Here is a 7,534-nt window from a genome sequence, read left to right on the forward strand (position 1 = left end):
GAAAGGCAGAGCAGTGCCAGGTCTATAAACCAAAGCTAAACCAAGGAAAGCATGGCCTGATAAAGCAAGTGGAAGCATGGCCAGGGAAGGGAAAGCTGAGCAAGTCAAAGCAGAGCAAAGGAAAGTAGCACAAGGAAATGCAAAGTATTTCCAGGAGAGAAAGAGCAAAACACTCTGAGGCAAAGCAGGGGCAAGAACAGCAGAGGAAAGGAGGGATGGGAAAGCAAAACTGTGCCAGGAAGAGCAAAGCAAAGCAAAGCAAGGCAGAACAAAGAGAAGCAAAGCGAACGTAGCGAGCTGGCGGACAGCACTCCTTTGGGTTCCAAGTGTCTGTGGGGGGCAGACCGGAGGGCTCCATGTTGTGTACAGGTGGCAGCCAGACTTGGACAGTGGCTGTACCCTGATCGCCCGCTCCTCAGCCTTCTTCACAGCTCCTAGTCCACCGTGACACCCGGCAAGAGCCATGTCTTGCTTTAGCTGGTTTTATATCTATATACATTTTTTTGTTGTTTGTTGTAGATTTCTACCACCGTACTTGTGGGAATCACGTAGTTACATATTCTCGTTGAAATTCTCACTGAACACTATCACCACACGAGTAGCACTTAGGGGTCCCCTGACGGCTCGCCGCATGGCTGGGGACACAGAATGGACCATGTCGGCTGGCCAGGCCTGCTGCACCCAGCCTCCAGTTCCAAGGGGACAGTCGCTGGACTGCGGGGAGGCCAAGTTCTGTGTCTGACGGTTTATGCGTTCATAAATTTACCAATCGACTCAGCAGCAAAATCAGCGAGACAGTCCCCAAAGGAAGCCTAGCACAGCACAGGAGAGCAGAGCAATGCGGATGAAAGCTGAGCAAGACAAAGCAGAGCCCTGCTAGGGAAAAGACCTAGCGGCATAGGTGTAGTGGGTTTACATGGCAAGGTTTTGGTAGCAGGGGGCCATAGGGGTGGTTTCTGTGAGAAAGATCTAGAAGCCGCCCCATATTTGGGAAGGGCCCCATTGTTTTCCAGATCTGAGCCAATAAGCGATGTTGTTTTGCGCCTCTGTGAGAGCATATTTAAGACAGGGAAAAATTGCTGCGCCACAGCAGCCGGGAGAGTCAAGGGAGTGAGAAACAGCCTTGCAGGTGCCAAGGTCAGTGTAGAAGGAGGGGGAGAGGTGCTCCAGGCGCCGGAGCAGAAGTCCCCTGCGGCCTGTGGTGAGGACCGTGGTGAAGCAGGATGTCCCTCTGCAGCCCATGGAGTACCACGGTGGAGCAGGGTTCCAACGCTGCAGCCCGTGGAGGAGACCACGGTGGAGCAGGTGGCCCTGCACCGATGGAGGCTGCCGCCTGTGGAAGACCCCTGCCGGAGCAGATTCCGGGCCGGACCTGTAGCCCGTGGAGAGGAGACCACGCAGGAGCAGGTGATCTGGCAGGAGCTGCTGCCCGTAGGGGAGCCGGGTTGGAGCAGTTTTCTCCTGAGGGATGGACCCCGTGGTACGGACCCATATCTGGAGCAGTTCTGGAAGAGCTGCTGCCTGTGGGAAGCCCACGCCGGATCAGTTCGTCAAGGACTGCATCCCGTGGGTGGGACCCCACAGCACAGGGGACGAGAGTGACCAAGAAGGAGCGGCAGAGAAGAAGTGCTGTAGACTGACCATAACCCCCATTCCCCCGTTCCCCTGCGCCGCTCGGGGGGAGGAGGTGGAAGAGGGTGGATGGGGGGGGAGGTGCTTTTGGTTTCTTTCCTTTGTTTCTCACTTCTCTAGCTTGTTAGTAATGAGCAATAAATCTTACTATCTGTCTTCTTATGCTGAGTCTGTTTTGCCCGTTACACTAATTATTGCGTGATTTTCTCGTCCTTATCCCAATCCTTGAGCCCCTTTCACAGATTTTCTCCCCATTCCTCTTTGAGGAGGGGGAGTGAGAGAGCGGCTGTGGTGGAGCTCGGCTGCCCACTCGAGCGGAACCACGACAATAGGGAAAAGCAATGACATCCAGCGCCTGGAAAAGCAAAGCACGGCCAGAGAAAACACAAGAAAAAGACATAAAAGGAAAACAGAAAGCATGGAATTGAACATCAAATAAAAATAAAAAAAAAATGAAAAGCATGACCAGGAAAGGCATAGCAAAGCAGAACAAAGTAGAGGAAAGGAAAGCTAAACAAAGGAAAGCATGGACCTATAAAAAAAAAAAAAAAAAAAAAAAAAAGCAAGGCCAGGGAGGGCAAAGCTCAGCAAAGGAAAGTAGCACCAGGAAAAGCAAAGCAGTCCCAGGAAAGAGAAAGAAGTGAAAATAAATAAATAAATAAATAAATAACGAACAAAAACAAACAAACAAACAAAACAAAAAAAAACAGCAATAAAAACCACAACAAAGTGAAAAAGTTGGAGGTAAGGCAAATCAGAGCTGGGTTAAGAGAAGCTAAGCAGAGCAGAGAAGGAAAAGCAAAGCAATGCCAGGAATACAAAGCAAGGCAAAGCAAAGCATGGCCAGGCAAGGCAAAGCAGAACAAAAGAAAGTAGCAAAAGGAACAGCAAAGCAGTGCCAGGAACACAAAGTAAAGCAAAACAAAGGCAAGCATGGCCTGAAAATAGAAGTGAGAGCAGGAGCAGGTGAGGCAAAAGAGAGCAAGGCAAAGGTAAAAAAAGGAAAGCATGGCCCCATAAAGCAAAACAAAGCACGGCCAGGGAAGGCAAAGCTGAGCAAGTCAAAGCAGAGCAAAGGAATGTAGCACAAGGAAAAGCAAAACATTTTCAGGAAAGAAAAAGCAAAGCAATCTGAGGCAAAGCCGGGGCAAGAACAGCAGAGGAAAGGAGGTATGGGAAAGCAAAACTGTGCCAGGAAGAGCAAAGCAAAGCAGAGCAAGGCAATACAAAGAGAAGCAAAGCGAACGTAGCGAGCTGGCGGCCAGCCCTCCTTTGGATTCCAGGTGGCTGTGGGGGGGAGACCGGAGGGCCTCCATTTTGTGTACAGGTGGCAGCCAGACTTGGACAGTGGCTGTACCCTGATCGCCCTCTCCCCAGCCTCCTTCACAGCTCCTAGTCCACCGTGACGTTTTATATATCTCTATCTGCTCTGTTGTTGTTGTTGTTGTTGTTGTTGTTGTTGTTGTTGTTGTGGATTTCTTCCACCGTAGTTGTGGGAATCATGTAGTTACTTACTGTCGTCGAGAACCTCAGACACACAACGAGCAGTGGGGCCCACCTGGCAGCTCGCCGCATGGCTGGGGACAAAGAATGGACCATGTCGGCTGGCCAGGCCTGCTGCCCACACGTGCCAGTTCCGAGTGGACAGTCACTGGACTGCGGGGAGGCCAAGTTCTGTTTCCGATGGTTTATGTGTTCATAAATTTACCAATCGACTCAGCAGCAAAATCAGTGAGACAGTCTCCAAAGGAAGCCTAGCACAGCACAGGAGAGGAAGGCAATGCGGATGAAAGCTGAGCAAGACAAGGAAAAGCCCTGCTAGGCATAGGGAAAAACAGTGACCACCAGTGCCTGGAAAAGCAAAGCACGGCCTGTAAAAACACATCAGATAGGTCCAAAACGAAAACAAATCATGCAAGGAACATGAAATAAATAAATAAATAATTTATTTATTTAAGTAATTAATTAAAAAAAAAGAAAAACGAATAAAAGATGAAAGGCAAAGCAAAGCAGAGCAAAGCAAAGCTAAACAAAGGAAAACATGGCCTGATAAAGCAAACGAAAGCAAGGCCAGGGAAGGCAAAGCAGAGCTAAGGAAAGTAGCACCAGGTAAAGCAAAGCAGTGCCAGGAAAGAGAAAGAAGTGAAAATAAATAAAAAAAAAAAGAAAAAATGAACAAACAAACAAACAAACAAAAAAACACCTTTAAAATAAACACAACAAAGCGAAAAAGTTGGAGGTGAGGCAAATCAGAGCTGGGTTAAGAGAAGCTAAGCAGAGCAGAGAAGGAAAAGCAAAGCAATGCCAGGAATACAAAGCAAGGCAAAGGAAAGCATGGCCAGGCAAGGCAAAGCAGAACAAAAGAAAGTAGCAAAAGGAACAGCAAAGCAGTGCCAGGAATACAAAGTAAAGCAAAACAAAGGCAAGCATGGCCTGAAAATGGAAAGGAGAGCAGGAGCAGGTGAGGCAAAAGAGAGCAAGGCAAAGGTAAAAAAAGGAAAGCATGGCCCCATAAAGCAAAACACAGCACGGCCAGGGAAGGCAAAGCTGAGCAAAGGAAAGTAGCACCAGGAAAAGCAAAGCATAACCAGGAAAGAGAAAGAAGTGGAAATAAATAAATAAATAAAAAATGAACAAAAAACAAAAACAAAAACAAAAACAAAAAACAAACAAACAAAGAAAAAAAAAAAAAAACAGAAATATAAACCACAACAAAGCGAAAAATTTCGAGGTAAGGCAAATCAGAGCTGGGTTAAGAGAAGCTAAGCAGAGCAGAGAAGGAAAAGCAAAGCAATGCCAGAAATATAAAGCAAAGGAAAGCAAAACAAAGGTAAGCATGGCCTGAAAATAGAAGTGAGAGCAGGAGCAGGTGAGGCAAAAGAGAGCAAGGCAAAGGTAAAAAAAGGAAAGCATGGCCCCATAAAGCAAAACAAAGCACGGCCAGGGAAGGCAAAGCTGAGCAAAGGAAAGTAGCACCAGGAAAAGCAAAGCATAACCAGGGAAGACAAAGCAAACAAAGCAAAGCAAAGCAGTTTGAGGCAAGGCAAAGCACAGCAGGGGTAGGAAAAGCAAAGCAGTGCCAGGTCTATAACCCAAAGCTAAACCAAGGAAAGCATGGCCAGGGAAGGGAAAGCCGAGCAAGTCAAAGCAGAGCAAGGGAACGTAGCACAAGGAAAAGCAAAGCATTTTCAGGAAAGAAAAAGCAAAGCAATCTGAGGCAAAGCCTGGGCAAGAACAGCAGAGGAAAGGAGGTATGGGAAAGCAAAACTGTGCCAGGAAGAGCAAAGCAAAGCGGAGCAAGGCAAAACAAAGGGAAGCAAAGCGAACGTAGCGAGCTGGCGGCCAGCCCTCCTTTGGGTTCCAAGTGTCTGTGGGGGGGAGACCGGAGGGCCCTCATGTTGTGTGCAGGTGGCAGCCAGACTTGGACAGTGGCTGTACCCTGATCGCCCTCTCCCCAGCCTCCTTCACATCTCCTGGTGCACCGTGACGGTGGGCAAGAACCGTGTCTTGCCTTAGCTGGTTGTTGTTGTTGTTGTTGTGGATTTCTTCCACCGTAGTTGTGGGAATCATGTCGTTACTTACTGTCTTTAAGAACCTCAGACACACAACGAGCAGTGGGACCCACCTGGCAGCTCGCCGCATGGCTGGGGACACAGAATAGACCATGTCGGCTGGCCAGGCCTGCTGCCCACACGCGCCAGTTCTGAGGGGACAGTGGCTGGGCTGCGGGGAGGCCAAGTTCTGTGTCTGACGGTTTATGCGTTCATAAATTTACCAATCGACTCAGCAGCAAAATCAGCGAGACAGTCTCCAAAGGAAGCCTAGCACAGCACAGGAGAGCAGAGCAATGCGGATGAAAGCTGAGCAAGACAAAGCAGAGCCCTGCTAGGGAAACGACGGCGGGGTTGGTTCCCGGCCGGCAGGTGTTCCCCGGCTCGGGGGGGCCGCGGGCGCCTTGTACAAGTGCTGCGGACAGCAGCCGCCAGGTCTACCCGGCCGCGGTCGCCATGTTTGTTTTGCCGGTTGGCGACCTGCAGGGGTCGCTGCAGGTCCGACCGCGAGAACGGCGTTGGGGTCTGCCCGGCAGCGACGGGAGCGCGCGCGCGCGCGCGTTTGCGAAGGCGCGCGCCCGTCGGTGGGTCGAGCGGTTCCCGAGCGGTTCCGATGGCGCGGAAAGCGTCGGAAATTCCCGGAAAGGTCCGAAAAAGGCCGAAAAGGTCCGAAAAGTGCCGGAAGGGCCCGCTCGAAAAGCGAAGGAAGGCGGGCCGGCGGTGTTGGTTCCCGGCCGGCGGGTCTCCCCGTGTCCTCCTGAGGTTGCCAGGTCTACCCGCGCGAAGGAGTTTGCCGACGATCGGGCAGAGGGAACGGCGGCCAGGTCTACCGCGTCTCCGACGGGACTTAGGGGCCCGCCGTGGGGCTGGAGGTAGACTAGCAGCTCGTGCCACGGCTCGGAAGGTGTGGTAGGCGTCGCTGTTTCTCTGTGCCTCCAGTTAGGTCGAGGTAAAAGTCGGTTGCGCTCGGGTGCCTCGCCGCGGTAGCCTGGAAAAGGACGTGCGTCGTTTCTGAGGCAAGGACTTTTCTGTCCGTCTATAGGAGAGAGTGAGGACTCTGCTCCGCCAGCGGTGCCGAGCGAGCGCTTGGGGCTTGGAGAGGCGGCGCGCGAGCGAGAAGGGGGCGCGCGGCGTCGGTGGTGGCGTCGGCTCGGGCGTGGGTTGTGTGGAGCGGTAGCCGCCAGCTGTTTGCCGACCCAGCTACCCCGCCGGCGAGCGAGAAGCGGTCTCGCGCGTGCGAGTCGCCGGAGAAGCAGCAACGAGCCGCGAGCTCAGAGCTGTGGAGAGAGAGAGAGAGAGCGGCCAGAAGCCGGCGGGCGGTCCGCCGGCGCCCGAACGCGTCTGTCCGGGGGCGTCCCCGGCTGCTTGTGTGGGTCCCGGAGGCTCGGAAAGCGAAAGAGGGGGGACCCCGCGGATTGTCACGGCCGAGGCGGCGGCGCCTCCGGCTCCCGACGATGCACCTCACGTCACCCGCACGCAGGCGCCCGTCGAGGCGTTCCTCGGGCACGTCGGAGAGGCTTCCCGGCGGGTCGGTTCCTGTCAGGGCCGATGTTCAGGTCGGCGCGAGCACCTCTCGCGGACGTTGCTCCAGCACACCCGCACGCACGCACGCGACGCTGTTCGCTGCTTTTTTTTTTTTTTTTTTTTTTTTTTTCCCGATCGATGAGGCCACTCGGGTCGCGTCGGACAGGGCCCCCGGCGGGCCGGCTCTTCCGCGCTCCCCTGTCCCGGGGGAGCCGCGGCGGTGTCCGGTGTTCAGGCACGGGCGGTCTCCTGTCCAGCTCGCTTCCCGTCGCAGGTGAGGCGCTGCCTCGCTCGGGGCGAGAGCGGCGGCGGCGGTTAGGGCGCGTGCCCTGGTCGCTGGTCGGCGCTCCGGCCGTCGTTCTCGTCGCCGAACGAAGGGGCTTTTCCGGCCGAAGCCGGCTGTGTGACGGCCGAGCGGCCCCGCGAGCCGCAGGGGTCCGTGAGCGTTGCGCGAGGCGCTGGTGCCGGCCTCGGTCCGGGGCCCGGCGGGTGCCGGCCGCGAGCAGCAAGGCGGCGGGGGTGGCCGCAAACGATGTGCCAAAAGCAGCGAGGGCGAGCGAGTGAGCGAGAGAGAGCCGCGCGGCGCGTCCCGCCTCCGGTGGGCTGGCTGGGTGGGGGGGCGTCCCCCCGCCGCGTCGGGGCCGCCGCAGCAGTGTGCGCGCTTTTGGTGGCCGCGTCCCCCGTCCGCTGCGGAGCGCGCCGCCCCGGTGTCGTGGGTGCCCCGGTCGCGGGGGCTCGTGCCCGCCTCGAGGTCGCGTTCTCCTCTAGCACGTCCGTCGCTCCCGCCGCGGCGGCGGGAGCCGTTCCCGGCGCGTCGCCGCCGATCG

This window comes from Anas platyrhynchos, chromosome 36 (assembly GCF_047663525.1).
Source record: "Anas platyrhynchos isolate ZD024472 breed Pekin duck chromosome 36, IASCAAS_PekinDuck_T2T, whole genome shotgun sequence".
Taxonomy (NCBI): Eukaryota; Metazoa; Chordata; class Aves; order Anseriformes; family Anatidae; genus Anas; species Anas platyrhynchos.